This window comes from Molothrus aeneus, chromosome 1 (genome assembly GCF_037042795.1).
Source record: "Molothrus aeneus isolate 106 chromosome 1, BPBGC_Maene_1.0, whole genome shotgun sequence".
NCBI lineage: Eukaryota > Metazoa > Chordata > Aves > Passeriformes > Icteridae > Molothrus > Molothrus aeneus.
In genome coordinates, this window is record NC_089646.1 from 38,168,907 (window position 1) to 38,183,110 (window position 14,204).

General features: G+C 35.7%; 1 protein-coding gene across 2 annotated transcripts in view; it reads right to left on the bottom strand.

Annotated features, from left to right (window-relative positions):
• The window catches only part of ZNF385D (zinc finger protein 385D), a 416,559-nt gene that overhangs the window by 345,292 nt on the left and 57,063 nt on the right, over window positions 1-14,204 (bottom strand). Inside the window, exon 1 of one of the 2 annotated variants that reach the window (XM_066555244.1) lies at window positions 6,454-6,470. The exons of the other annotated variant lie outside the window; for it this stretch is intronic. The gene's annotated coding sequence lies outside the window, so the exon portion shown is untranslated. Of the gene's footprint in view, window positions 1-6,453; window positions 6,471-14,204 lie in introns of those variants that run through there. 2 annotated transcript variants of the gene reach the window in all.

Sequence of the window (14,204 nt, forward strand, 5' to 3'; positions counted from 1 at the left end):
AAAGGTAAATACAATGGTAGTAGTGATCTTTAGCTATATATAAAACAGAATTTTACAACATGGTACTCCTTCCACTAAAAACCCAGATCTCTAACTGGATCAGTTTTCCTCAAATGGCAAAATGTATATATATATATATTTTATATATATAAATATATATATAGATATATATAGATATATAGATATATAGATATAATTCACAGATGCAATCCAGGTTGACAGCCATTGAACTCAGTGGCATAACACTGGCATAAAACCAGTCCAAGAAAAGCAGAATCAGATCCTTGTTTTCCTTTTAACTAAAGGAAATTCATAGTAATTTCAGCATCTCAGCAGTCACCATAATTTCTGCTGTCCTTGCTATGAATTATAGAAACTTTCACTTTTTAAATTTATGGTATCTTTTACAGCTTGGGTTAAAGAACACTTGAAGCACTTTCAGTGTTTTATATACCTGCACTCTAGAGGAATAGAAATGAGATTCCTTTATTAATTTAGACCTGGACTACCAGAGTATTCACACTAGCAGTCTCAGTGAATTTTAATGGGATTACCTGCATGAGTAAGGTAAAATCAGAAAAGGGAAGCCTTACATGATTAAAAATTACAAAGATTACAATAGCTAAAACTTCATTGTTGAGTGCCAAACTCACAAAGCTACAATTCATTAAACTAATAGTCAATATATATGTGATCAATCAGCGAAGCTCTATAAGGTAATAACATCCAAACAATGTCAAATTACTACTTCAGTCGTAAACCTACCTATTGTTTCCTCCCTGAGAAGTTTCTTTGACAGAAGAAAAACTATTGAATTATGGGCAACCAAGTTAAAAAAATAATCTCCCAATACACATTCATTTACTTTGGCTTCATTTTAATGGAAATCCATTTGAAATCCTTGTCACATTTTCTTTTTGTTTGTCACAGAGGCATCTGAAGAGAGAACACTGCATGTAAGCAAAGCCATCAAAACCACAGCCTAAAACCAAATAACTGAACAAGTGACCTTCCTCTAAGCCACTGCACACAAGAGACTACTCCATTCTGTCCCTTATTTCCCTAGTTTAGACAAAATCCTCATTATTTTACTTAGCACTATTTAAATCGAGCCAAATAATGCCATTTGTAATCAACTTTAACTGTCAGGAAGAAAATGGGAATGGCCTACCTTGCAGCATAGCAATGTTACCCATTTCAGCATGCCCTGCTCCCACAGCAAACACATCTGGAACCAACACACACTCACTGTCATCAACTGCTTTTCACAAATCACTCACTTATTAATCACTACACTTATCACTCTTCATTGACTGAACTTCATTCCACATTATTGATTTTTTGCTGCTTTAGCAAATTCTAAACTTTCGTCACAAGGAGAATTCATACACAAACCAAAGCAGTGATCATCTATCCTGGATAATTCTTATATTAAGAAGCACTTAAGCACTTCTGCAGGGGTCTTCATTTATTGAAGAATTACTCAAACAAAGTGATAACGGTTTTTCAAATTTCCTTGCACGAACTTAAACGTTAATGAGAAAGATGAGCAACAGCCTCTGAGCCCTACAGCCCAAGCAGCACTACGTCAGTAAATTTCAAATCTTGTTCTGTACTAAAGTGTCAGGCTCATGATTGCCAGATGTAGGCGTGTGAATGTTGTGTGCTGGGCACATGACTGGCATGCGAATGACATGTGCCAGGCATGTGCCTGATACGTGTTTGCCACGTGATTGCCACGTGCTGGGCATCTGAATGCCATCTGATGGCCTCCTGGTGCATGCTTGATTACAGGCAAGTATCAGAGCCAGTACCACAATCACCTACTAATGGGTGTTATGGTAGGAAACAAAGCAGCTACCACTCTTCCTGCTGTCATCACTTGAATCACCAAGAGAGATACCAGAAGGTGGATGGGTCTCCTCTGAGGGAAAGCTGACAAGTGTCCCAGCAGAGAAATATTAAATGAAAGAGGGTAGCCAACACCCAAGATATGAGTAAGTTTCACAGTGGCACAATATTTTCTCAGAGCTATGAAGATAGCACAGGATTTTCTTCTCCTGAGAGAGCATTTTTTTAACAGTGGGATTAGCTGACAAATGATGTCCCAAGAGCCTTTTATTCTGCCTGCAGGAGCCTTCTGCTCACCACAGAGATAAAAACTAGCAACCTTGACAAAATGTACAATCAAACACGGTAAATTCTGGCAAAAAGCAACATAGCAAAGCCAAACTATTACAACCCTGAGCTTTCATCTCACGCTGACTTTGCAGATTTCATCCTTCAGATATGAACTTTTGGGCTCTATTAATTTGCACAAGTAATGAAAGAAGCAGACAACCTGAAGAAAGCCATTTGCTAACATTACCTACCTCCATAAACAGTCACATTTCTGAGCATGTATGCAAGAGCTTTCTGTTTTCACAGTATAGAACAAGAACCTACTCTACCAGTAGTTCATCAGTGAAGAAAGAAAAACTTTTAAAAAGGGGGGAGATATAGAGATAATAGAGTGAGATAGATAAGTATATAAATATTTGTAATGAAACTAAAGGAAATACACTTTGATGTTGTAGATGTTAGCTTGGTAAGGGCTCTGGTGTCTATTTTAATAACAGTAACTGAGTACATTGTTGGACATTGAGAACTTCAAACCACATTGCAGGATTATGCCAAGGAACAAATAGAAAGGACAGCATCATAAGACTGACCTTCAGGAAACTCATGAAGTCAAAACTCATATTTTCCTGACAGTCTTGTGGTCTGTCTCCTTGCAGATCCTCATTTTCATTCAGCTCTCCATTGATATTGACCACAACATGCAATCCACATTTTTAACTAACGTAATGCCCTTAGCTATGCAACACACTAAACATCATAAGTATCTCATATTTGTTTTCACACTCACTTTCACATTTGTTTCTCACTCTACTTTGACATAATTTCCACTAGGATTATTTGCTTGTCCCAACTCAGTGCTGCCAATCACTCACATAGATTTCCCACTCACTTTATTTAGTACTACAAAGACAGCTTTGTTCCTGGAGAACTTACTTCATGCTTCCTCTCAGTTCCTCTTTTGGAGGTGACTATTTACATTAAGCTGCAGAGCAATCCTGTCCCATCATGCTTCCAATTACTCCAACAGCCCCAGCTGCTTCCATACTGTGAGATACAATCCCCCTTCTTCAAGCACATTCGTTACACAGAACTTTTCACCGTTACACAGAATCTCTTCATCACAAAGAAGGTTCCTTCTTTAAAGATGAACAGTCTTATTAAGACATATTCATAACCTTAAATTTTGTATCAGTACCAGAGGCACAAAAGAAGCAGCAGCAAAAGAATATTCAGCTAAAATTGCATTACTAAGAAGCCCAAAGGTCTTTCATTGCCATTGCAAAAGGTATTATTTTCCTAAAATACACTGAAGAATACATGCATCACATAAAAAAAGAAAATGGGTTGGAAAGACTGCCTACAGAGACACAAAAGAAACCAAATCTTTCTGAAATTACTAATTTTGCAGAAATATTTTTAATTGAATTAAATATTAGACTATAAGAGCAAGATGTAGAAAGCATCTACATTTTAGTATTGCAAATAGCAGTGAAGTTGGGAAAATTAGAAGCATGCACTATTATATTTGCTTTATTACCTGCAGGAGCTTGAAAAAAATACTTTATAGAGAAACACTCAGTGCTGACAGCAGCAACCTTGTTGAAAGGCTTTTACTGTGTCTGTAAATCTTGTACAATTCCTGTCTGCATCAGGACAAAAAAACTTCACTCAGTCATGCAGATGCCAAGTGAAACTTGAATTCATGCTTTTGGGTCTCCAAACTTTGCGCAGATTCTAACATTAACAGATAATTTCTCTGCTTTCTTTCCAACCCTCCTCTTCTATGCTTCTTTTCCTTTTCTACACAACTTTTTTCCAAGGTTATTGGAGTTTAAAAGAAAACTGAAAAATAAAACTTTTGTTGTTTGGATATCAGAGTGATGTTTATTAGCATCATATTATGTCTAGTCTGAAGAGAGGTTCAGCAGCATTTTTCATAGTCTCTTGTTCCCTTTTGTTTGCTATTTAAAGAGAAAATACATTAGAAAACTATTTGATTTTCTACCACTTGAGAATTCAGCAGGAAAAAATACCAAATAGCCCAGAGAAATGGCAGATAATTTCATAATCACTGTAATCTAATGCTTTCTATATAAGAAGAGCAAAAAATCATAGGAATGCCCCAATCACAAAAGGCAAGTGCTTAGATAAAGGCTAATGCTTGAATTTTGGATATAATATTTTAGAAATTGAAAGTGTGACACAAAAGGAAACTCCTGTGAAAAGGTGATCTGCTCCTCAATTCAGTAGTCTTTCCCAAGAAACTGCTGAATAATTGTTATCATTAGTAGTATTCTGTATAGTGTCTGTATGTGCTGAAGAGAAATTTTTTAGGTCATTAATAAAGCTTTGACATTTTGGTTGCATTTTTTTGTACTGTCTTTTCTATAGGGACAAGTTATTTAAAATTATGCCCAAAATGAGCCTAAAAACAAAAGACATGCAATTAGTATACTCTATTGATGGTTTTAGTCTAAGTTATATGAGTATTTCTGCAATTTCTAAAGTCAGTAATCACTGTATAATAATTGAAGTACTATTTCATCATAAAAACATCATTAGATAAGGGAAGCATGCAAGTATTTTCAGTAGTCACATGACTCTTTTTAAAAATCATGACACTGTTGGCCATTTTTTGGCATTTAAGTCCAGTCGTTATAAATGTGAAATTATCAGAGTAAGACATTTATCCAAATGTATTCACACAATACAATGCATCTTCTAAATCTGCTAAAGACACTTGAAATCCATGTATTGCCACTCTATTATGTGCTAAGCACAGTCATCTGCATCACTGGAAGTATACTTTTGTTCTTTAAATAATTCAATTAATTAGCCAATATTTGTTTAATGCTTTGAATTTGTAATATTTTCCAAAGCAGCTGAATGCTATTACCAAAACAGTATAGGAACAGATTTTTCAGGCTGCAGGTAGATGCATCTTTCTGCACATTCAAGAATTACCCAACAAATGAACACTTAGTTGCATTTGAGTAATAGATTGTGTTTGGGTACTTGGCAGGAAATGCTTTCTGTGAGAATTATGGTCCAAAATTTAAAAACTAGTTTATTTATTCCTTCTAGACTCTTTCCCTGGATTTTGTTTCACTGTTTAAATTCAGGAAAATACTGTTTCGTGTTTGGGATGGACTGAGTTTTCACAATGTTCCTTAACCCAGCTGAGGGACAACTGTATCGATGTCAGCAAGCACAGAGAACGTAGAAAATCTGAGTGGCCTGCACAGTAACAAAAGTTAAAATCAGTATTTGTTAGATCAGGCAGCCCTGTTAAAAGGACAACCCTAGCATTTGAAAACTAAAAGCAGTGTGCAGAGAGACTAACCAAAACTCCTGCTGGAACAAATCAGTGTCCGGCTGCACGACGAGAACTGCGATCTGCATCGCCCATGCGTCAGTCCCTCCCCACCACGCACCACTGCAGCCCCAGGCAGGAGCTGGGTGAGGATGAATCATTCCCTGACCTCTCCGTCATTTCCATGGTGCACTGAACTCCGCTCCCAGTGCTGTCAATGCCATCTACCAGAGACCAGCACACGCTCCCACACATACACGGAGTATATCCTAGCAATAACAATGCCATCAGGAGCTTCCCCAGTTTGAATAAATTTATGCCTTCAATAGAAATAAAGTTACTTTTATAAATGAATGCTTATTGTTTGTACTGTAATAAAGAATTTGAATTAGGCTCATCTTAATTGTATTTGTACGCAGTATTTCCAGTGTGTGTTGTCTGAACTCCGCATAAATCAATACCACCACTGAACTTAGCATGATCTTGTACAAAAATAGCATCTCTGCTCACTTCTAGAGGGACTGTTTCAAATACTGTTGCTTGACAGAAGAGGATGACATGCAGGTTTCCGAGCACAGGCAAAAAGCCTTAATCTCCTGGGAAAGGCTGAGAAGAGAGGGACATGGATTTACAGCAGCAAGAGGATAGTATGACATACCAGCTTCCTAACTCTTGGTTTTTTATAACAGAAATACAGCTCATAGGCAAGGACTGAGGAACAAAGGCACTTTTTCAACAGCTCACAATCTCCAAAAGTTTATTTAATTCTTCACCTAGAATTCAAATTTTACTGGCTATGTAAAAATCTCAAACCAGATCACAGGGGAAAAGCCCAGAACTGGTGAACATCAACCCTCTTCACAAAATGAAACTCAGGACTTCATGGTCCATCATGTATTTATCTTTAATTTCTACAGGTTCACATCCTCAGAGCTGTTATTTGATTTGCATATTCTTTCAATTAATAACATAAAAGAGAAGATAAGGAAAGCTTAATAAATTCAGTCCAGTTCACGAACCTTGTTAAACTTGTGCTTGCCTTAATTCATGTTGAAATGCAATTCGCTTGTTCTAATATTTCATTATCAAAGTCCTTAATGAACTTGCTCTGAAGCCAGCAATTTGATTTAAAACATATTAAATCCACACTACTGGCTGCCAAAAAGAAACAAAATAAATGTAAGTCATATTGTTCAGATGTTAAAGACATCCAACATACTTTAGTAAACATCAATTCTTCTATGTCAACAACAGCAATCAGAACACTCATTTTACGCATCTTCGTGATCACAAAGAGCATTCTAGCAGGAAGTTTCAAGGACAGATATTTCATCCTCTGCCTTGGCATTGCAGATTTTATGGATCATGACAAGCAAGGGTCCCTTTTCTTCCCTTTTAGAAGGCATTTCCAGTAATTATTTACCAACCAATCAAAAAACTCAAGAACTGTTCCTCTCTCAAATCATAAATTCAAATGAAATTATATTAAATCTATGACAAAAGTAAGCTATTACTAAACTTTGGGAATATTTAACTGTATATCACACTATAATCCTGCAGCTATAGATGGGATGAGTTCTCATGCAACCAAGAGTTTGGTTGTTTCATTCAAGCTCCTGACTATTTTACTGAAAATAATATGGTTGCTTGAGACATAAGTCTGGGTTGCATTGCTCCTCTTTCTGGCAATTATACACAGTTCTTTCTCTTTTTGAGAGAACATGAAGTGATATTAAAGTGAGAATAGTGACCCACAGAGTACAATATTCCCCATGTTCCCATAAAACACATTCACATAAGGAGTATAAAATTTGTACTAGAATATTTCCTGAAGTGTGCTACACCCCACAACTTTTTGGGAAAACTGGTGATTGCATATAACATTTAATCAAAGATCCACTCTACTGTAAAACATCAATTTCTGTTCAATTTTCCACTTAGCAATTCAAAAACTCTTTTGAATGTCAATGCTGGCAATTTTCATGCTGGCTACAACTTGGTCAGAATTTAAAAAAAAAAAAATCATTAGCATGTTAATAACTTAGTGCCTCTAAGGAATACTTAGTTGGTCCTACATCAGAAAAAAATCTTCTTTTTCAGCCCTATTCATAATTACAATATAATTATAATTTGCCACAATTTCCTAGGTTTACTTCATTTTAATTTGTGGGGGAGGATTTCTCAATGGGCAGCATGCAGTACTGTATAGTTCTGAGGAGAGCATCTCACTGAGAAATGTTCACAGCCATTAAGGTGTAGAAAAGAAAGCTGAGAACATACACATGCAAATAAGAAAGTGGAAATTTTCTAAAGACAGCTCAAAGAAAAAATTACATGGCCTAAATTGAATTCCCTGTACTAAAATACAGGTAGGTGTTGGTAACCTCTCTAGAGTTTATTAATATATTATAAACAAATCAGATTATTAATCAAATTTCATGCAGTATCTCAGTCTTTTTTATGACCTTAGCAAAGTTTAAAACATGAAGAGAAAGAACACTTACATTCATATTTTTGCACAAAACAATTTTTGTTCATATATGCATTCTCACGTGTGCCACGTGTCACAAGAAAAAGAAAGGCATGTTCATAATCAAGGTTTTGTTATTCCTCGAGTTTGCTATTTTTTGCTACTAAGAAATGTAACACCAAGATTACATCTAATTGAAAAAAGTGGATATTTAGGATTAATAATGGTGGTTTCAATGTCTAATGTCTTATTTGAAGGAACTACATCCAGAATTATGCACAAAAATTCTAACAAGGCAGATTTTAATGTATTGCTTCATTTTATTTTTTTTTTATTCTTATGAAGGGTTTTTTAGTAATTTGAGGTTCTTCTGCACTCATACATGTTTTCTGGAACAGAAACAAGGTGTTCCAAGGACACTTTCAGCATAGACAACATTCAACCTGTCACCATGTTTAGGGAGAAGTATACTGCATCTGTATTAGCAGAAAATTCATAAATTCAGCTAATATTTGGAGTAAAAAATACTCAGAAGCTTGCTGAAGTTGCCCACATTCTTCATGACTTCACCCAATTGAATGCTCCTGTATTTATGCAATTTGTGCAGTTTACATAACAAAATGCACCATTCATGGAGTTTTGACTCGCCTTAGAACCTCATCTTTACCTTGCCAGAAACTGAACTGCTTCTTACAAACTTGCTCAGCAAGGAAAAATTTGAATACTAAGCACAAATATATACTCTTCTTTTTTTACAAAAACTAAGAAAACCAGTCTTGAAAAAGAGAAGTAGCCAGGAAAAATGCAAAGCACTAGGGAACCAGACACTGAATTAATCTCCCCATTTAAACAAACATTATGCTCGTTTGCTTCAATAATTGACCTAATTCACGTGGGAAAAATTAACAACTGGAGAGAAAGGAACCTGAATTTCACTTGTCCTTTTTACAGTGGGACATTCAAAGGCGGGCTTTGAAAACACAAGAGCTTTCCCCGAAAGCACTTAGTGCAGACTCTGAAGTTTACAACAGGACTGGCATTTTTGAAAGAGCTGCTTGTCTGAAGCAAGGAATCTTCTCCAGCTAAGACAGTCCAGGCACAGTAAAACTGTACAAGTGTGCACTGCAGGGGGATTTAGAGCAGCTTACACACTGGTACTAGTCTCTTTATGTAAGATTCATTTCCCTTGCTCTGAGCCCTCAATACTTGTAAAGGATTGTGGATCTAAACCAAGCCACCCCTTGGCCCTGGAGGATCTTCAGCACACCCCTGCACCAACACCAAAAGCCAAGCTTGAAAGGAAATAAATAAACCTGTGGAGAGTTCTATAGTGAACCTAGAGTGATTTGCATTGCCATCACATGGGAGGCACAGATAAGTTTTAATCAGCCTCAGTCCATATAGAGAGAATATTTACTTGGTGAAAATATAATTAGTAATATTCATAACACTACAACAATCCCATGTATGTGGCTTAATTTAAGAACTCCTTAGCAAGAGCACAACAAAATGCTCCTTCACTTGCTGAAAAACTACAGAAGTAGTTGAGCTGATCTTTTCCACTAAACAAGCTTGCTCATATTCCATTACCTCTCCTTACCATCACAACTTCTTTGTCTAAATATTACAAGGGAAAAAATGTCTGCAGTTTCATTTCAGTACTTCACTATAATGTCCATAAATAACAGTGGGGAAAAAATATATGAGTCAGGATGAATTTGGCCCTTATGCAACACTCTTAAGGTACAAACACAAGATTATTTGCTGTCTGCTGACAATAAAGCTCTGGAATGGTTAAAAAAATCCAACCAAACGAAACAACAACAGAAACAAACAAAAAAACAGCCAACGAACAAAGAACCCCGAACAATCCAGCACTCTGAGTTGCCAGTTTTCTTTGAGAATTCAAAGAGGGCAGCTAAATTGTAAGAAAACTAGGAGAGGGCAAATGCAAAGCTTGCCTAAAAAAGCTAGGACTGGGCAAACTATGGGAAATTATGGAGTTACAGGAAATCTAATTTAATTTCAATTCATGGAAAAATACCAAATAATTAAGCTTTGTACCTAAAATGTATCAAGAAGATGAATTAGACCCAACATGGAAGTGTCAAAAACAGTCATGCAAAAACACCCTAAGTCCTCTTTTGGCAATGTAAAGGGCTTTATGAAGAAAAGAAAACCATACAGTAATTCTGAAAGCCATTTGACAAAATTTTCCATTATTTTTCCCATGCAAATTTTGTAAAAAATACTCTAAGTGAAACTTCTAAGGGAATAATGCTTAAGTTATGAGAAATCTGACCAAGATGTAACTGTCAATTATTTCTCCAAATGAGAAATATGTATTAACAGGCTGTATTGGGATGTGTCCTCTATCCAATATTTTTCATTAGTTTCATTAAAAATTGGATGGTAGAATGCAGCATAAACTGACAGATTAATTAAGAATGAAGGGATAGAAAGCACATCAGAGGAAAAGATTAAATTCAAAATTAAATTGACACAGTGAAGAAAGGTCCTGTTAAGAAGATCCCATAAGACAGGAATATTAATCACCACCCATACAAACACAAGATGAGGAAAAACAAGTTAGGTTGAAGTTTTAGGACAAAAACTATAAATGTTGGAATAGTTCACAAACTGAACATGTAATTAGCACACTAAATGAAAGAATTATACTATTTCAGACAATACCAAAAATGAAAGGTTAAACCACAGTCAAGAAGAAAACTTTTTCTGTTGTCAGTTGCTAAGAAAGAGTATTTTGCCCTTCTCTGAGGACAGAGACTATATTTGTAGGAATTCCTCATAGTGTAAGCACTTTTTCTTCTATTTCTGTTCCATCTCAGGGTGACTTAAGTCTCCTTGCTTCAAACTTGCATCAGAGATCACTAGAACTAGACTGTATTATGGGTTTTATCTTGAATACATCTAGTTTTATAAATGCTTACTACCCTACTATTAAGGCTATGTGTTCATGCTCGAGATTTCCAAAATAGGTTTACCTCCCTTTTCTCTTTGGCAGTCAGTCAGTCACTCAAAAAATATACAGAAGCAATCAAAAAAATCTTTCATATTTCCTTGCTAAGTTTTTGTGAAAAATGAGCCTAGCCTTGCACTGAAAACAGAAAGAATTTGGAAAACAAGAACTTATTCACAGAATGCATGGAAGTTAAATTTCTCCCAGCAGTTATATTTAATTTAGGACAGTTACACTGAAACGGAGTCATGAAGCAAGATAAATTTGACAAGGAAGGTCAAATAAAAAAAAATTAAAACGAAAAACCATAAATAACTCCAACAAAAACAAACCACCAAAAACCCTGTGCCCGCCTAAAATGTTTTTAATTACTACAAAAAGGTATTTCCTTTTGTATAATGTTTCTGGTTTTTTAAGGGCTTGCCTCAGCAAGGAAATCTCACCTTTCTTCTGCATTTAAATAGGACATGCTTTCACCACGTCTGGGTACAAAAATGATACACAGGCATTCAACAGTGATACAGGTTTGGGAAAGTATAAAGTCTCAGCATGACAGCTCCAGCATCAGGATGGGGAGAAGAACAGAAGAAAAGAACAAGCAGCAAAAACAAAAACCAACCAAAACAAACAAACAAAAAAAACCCCACAGGACATGAGAGTGACAGGTAATGTGGCTCCTGCCCACAAGGCCTGAAGACTTCCCATTTCTCCAGTGTGTGTTACAGTACTCTGTGCAAGGAACACCATGTTTGAACAACAAAAAAGGACACAATAGTAAGAACCCAGTATTATGTTTAAATTTAAACTGACAACTGAGGGACTGGGGGTTTTTTTGTTTGTTTGTTTTGGGTTTTTTTTAGTACTTGTAGATTTTCTGGGTCATATGTTGGTGACCATCTCTATACTTGCCCAAAAGTTGTAAACATAATTAACACCAAAGATAAAACATTTGGAAAGTAAAGGTGGTTTGCTTTGAGTTACCCAAAACTAAACTTTCAATGGCATTTCTTTCCAACCCATAAAATCCTTGAGATTTCAAAATATTGCTTCATATTCTGAATCTGAGGAGAGCTATGCAAGAAATAAATAAAATATATTTTCACAGAAACCTGTGAAAGTAAGACCTGAAGCTACACTGGTCTGAAGTTCCACCAGAACAGTGAGTGCAGAGGAAATCTGACAGAGAAACACACTGCAGCATATGAATAAATCAGCTACTCCTCATCAAGGCACTGAATCCAATACAACTGAGAGTCAACTTAGATGGCATGTAAAGCCAGCTCTCAGAGGTATTTGATGATGAGTTTTTCTAGACAGCAACAGCTCCAATCAGTTGTGCAATGTACAAACATCCCTGGGAAAATGATCAAATGAGTGAGTGAAAATTTATTTGCAAAAACAAACAAACAACCTAAAATCCAAATTACTGAAAAAAACTGTTACAGTTGGCAGGTATACATTTCCTATCAACCTGTGCAAAGAAGCAGCACTACAGACATGCATAAAATTAAAATACAAGCCAGTGTGCATTTTACTTTATCTAGATATTCATAATATACTTGCTCCAGTACGCAGTTATAATTACAATTTTTCTTGCTGACAGAATCCCTAAGACAAGAACTATATTCATACATTTCTGCAGGAGAAATTTCAATGCCTACAAAAAGGCTGAGACGTCATCATGCTTGAGCACACTAGCTGAAGTTTTAAGACTCTTCCAAAGAAGCTCCAGTGAATCCAAAACAGAAGCAAGAATAAAACCTCTCAGGCACTACAGAGTTCCTACTTAGCCTTTGAAGTTTCTTTTTCAAGGAATTTTTAACAACATCATGTGCTTTCTTTTTCCCCTTTCACTCCCCAACATTTGCCAGTATTTTTAAAGATGGGACCTTGAAACTATTCCTGGAGCTCTTGGCACTGCAGGCGGATATACATCCTTTTGCACGGAAGAAACAAACACCCATTTTATTATAGCTTTTGCTTTCTGTATGGATGAGTTCTAAGTTTGGAAGAGTGGGCTTCTGATGAAGAGGTAGTTCAAATATGAATTGCATTTGATCATTTCAAAAATAACTGTTAGGAAATCTTTCTCTTAGGCATTGATCCTAATTTTGCACTTCAACTCTTTCTAACTCACATGGAGAGTGATCCAATGGTCCTTAATGGGAAATGTACAAATCTGCCACTGATCTGGTAATTTAAAAGGGACCCATCACTTGGTTCATTCAGCATCATTCACATAAATACAACAAAATACAGTGTTCTTGAAGTGACTTACAGGCTTAAAGCTCAACCTCTGACAGCTAGGCAGCTCCTTCAATTTTTTTCTTTTTTTCAGTTAGAACATTTTCAGTATTTTTATCCATGTTGTTACTATTCATTGAGCTATATTTAAAGGAACCTGAAGATTCTGTTATCTGTTAATACAGACTATTACACTACATTACAGTACATCCATTATAGACACCATAAGAAAGTATCCAAAACTATCCCTCAAAATCTCCACATATCAAAGATATAGTATCATAAGGTACCAAAATTTAACTGTAAGAAAAGTGGCCACAAATGAACAAAAGAGATTGAGAAGAGGAGGCTTAGGGGAATTTCATTAATCTGTATTAATACCTGATGGGTGGGGTTGAAGGAGCCTTATGAGCTCAGGTATCCTGTGAGCTGCAGAACAAATTTCAGGTATATAGCAATATGTTTGATATACAGAATTTAAAATTGATATAACTGAAAACCATATTGCATTTCCAAATTATTTTTATTCTGCTCCTATGCTGGTTTTATGAAGGATTTACCACAGAGAAAATACTCTCATTAAAGACAACTACAGAATAAAATATTTTGGAAACGGAGTAAAATGTACTTTGAATCCTGCTTTTAGTCACTGGTTTATTTTACTAAATCACATTACTGTGCAGAAGTCACAAGGAATACATGAAGCAGTTCTATTAAAGCTGGATACAGTAATTACAGGTATCCCAGCCATTTACAAGAATCCATTTGCAATTACATTTTCACCAGCAAATTCAGTAGATTTAAGGCAGACAGATGTTCTACAATGAAAATGATAAACATCCATGAATAGGATTCCTGTCAAAACATTTCTCTGAGCAGCTAGATCAGTTTAAATTAAAATGCCTAAAAATATTCTCTTCAGATTAAATGAACAAAGTAAGAAGGATTCATTGAGAATATTTCATTTACTTATTTTACATTTGTACTTTATACTTGTTTTCTCAGAGAAAAGCTAATATTGAACAGTTTTTTGTTGACTAGAACATTGGTTTGCAGCTAAATAAAAGTACTACACG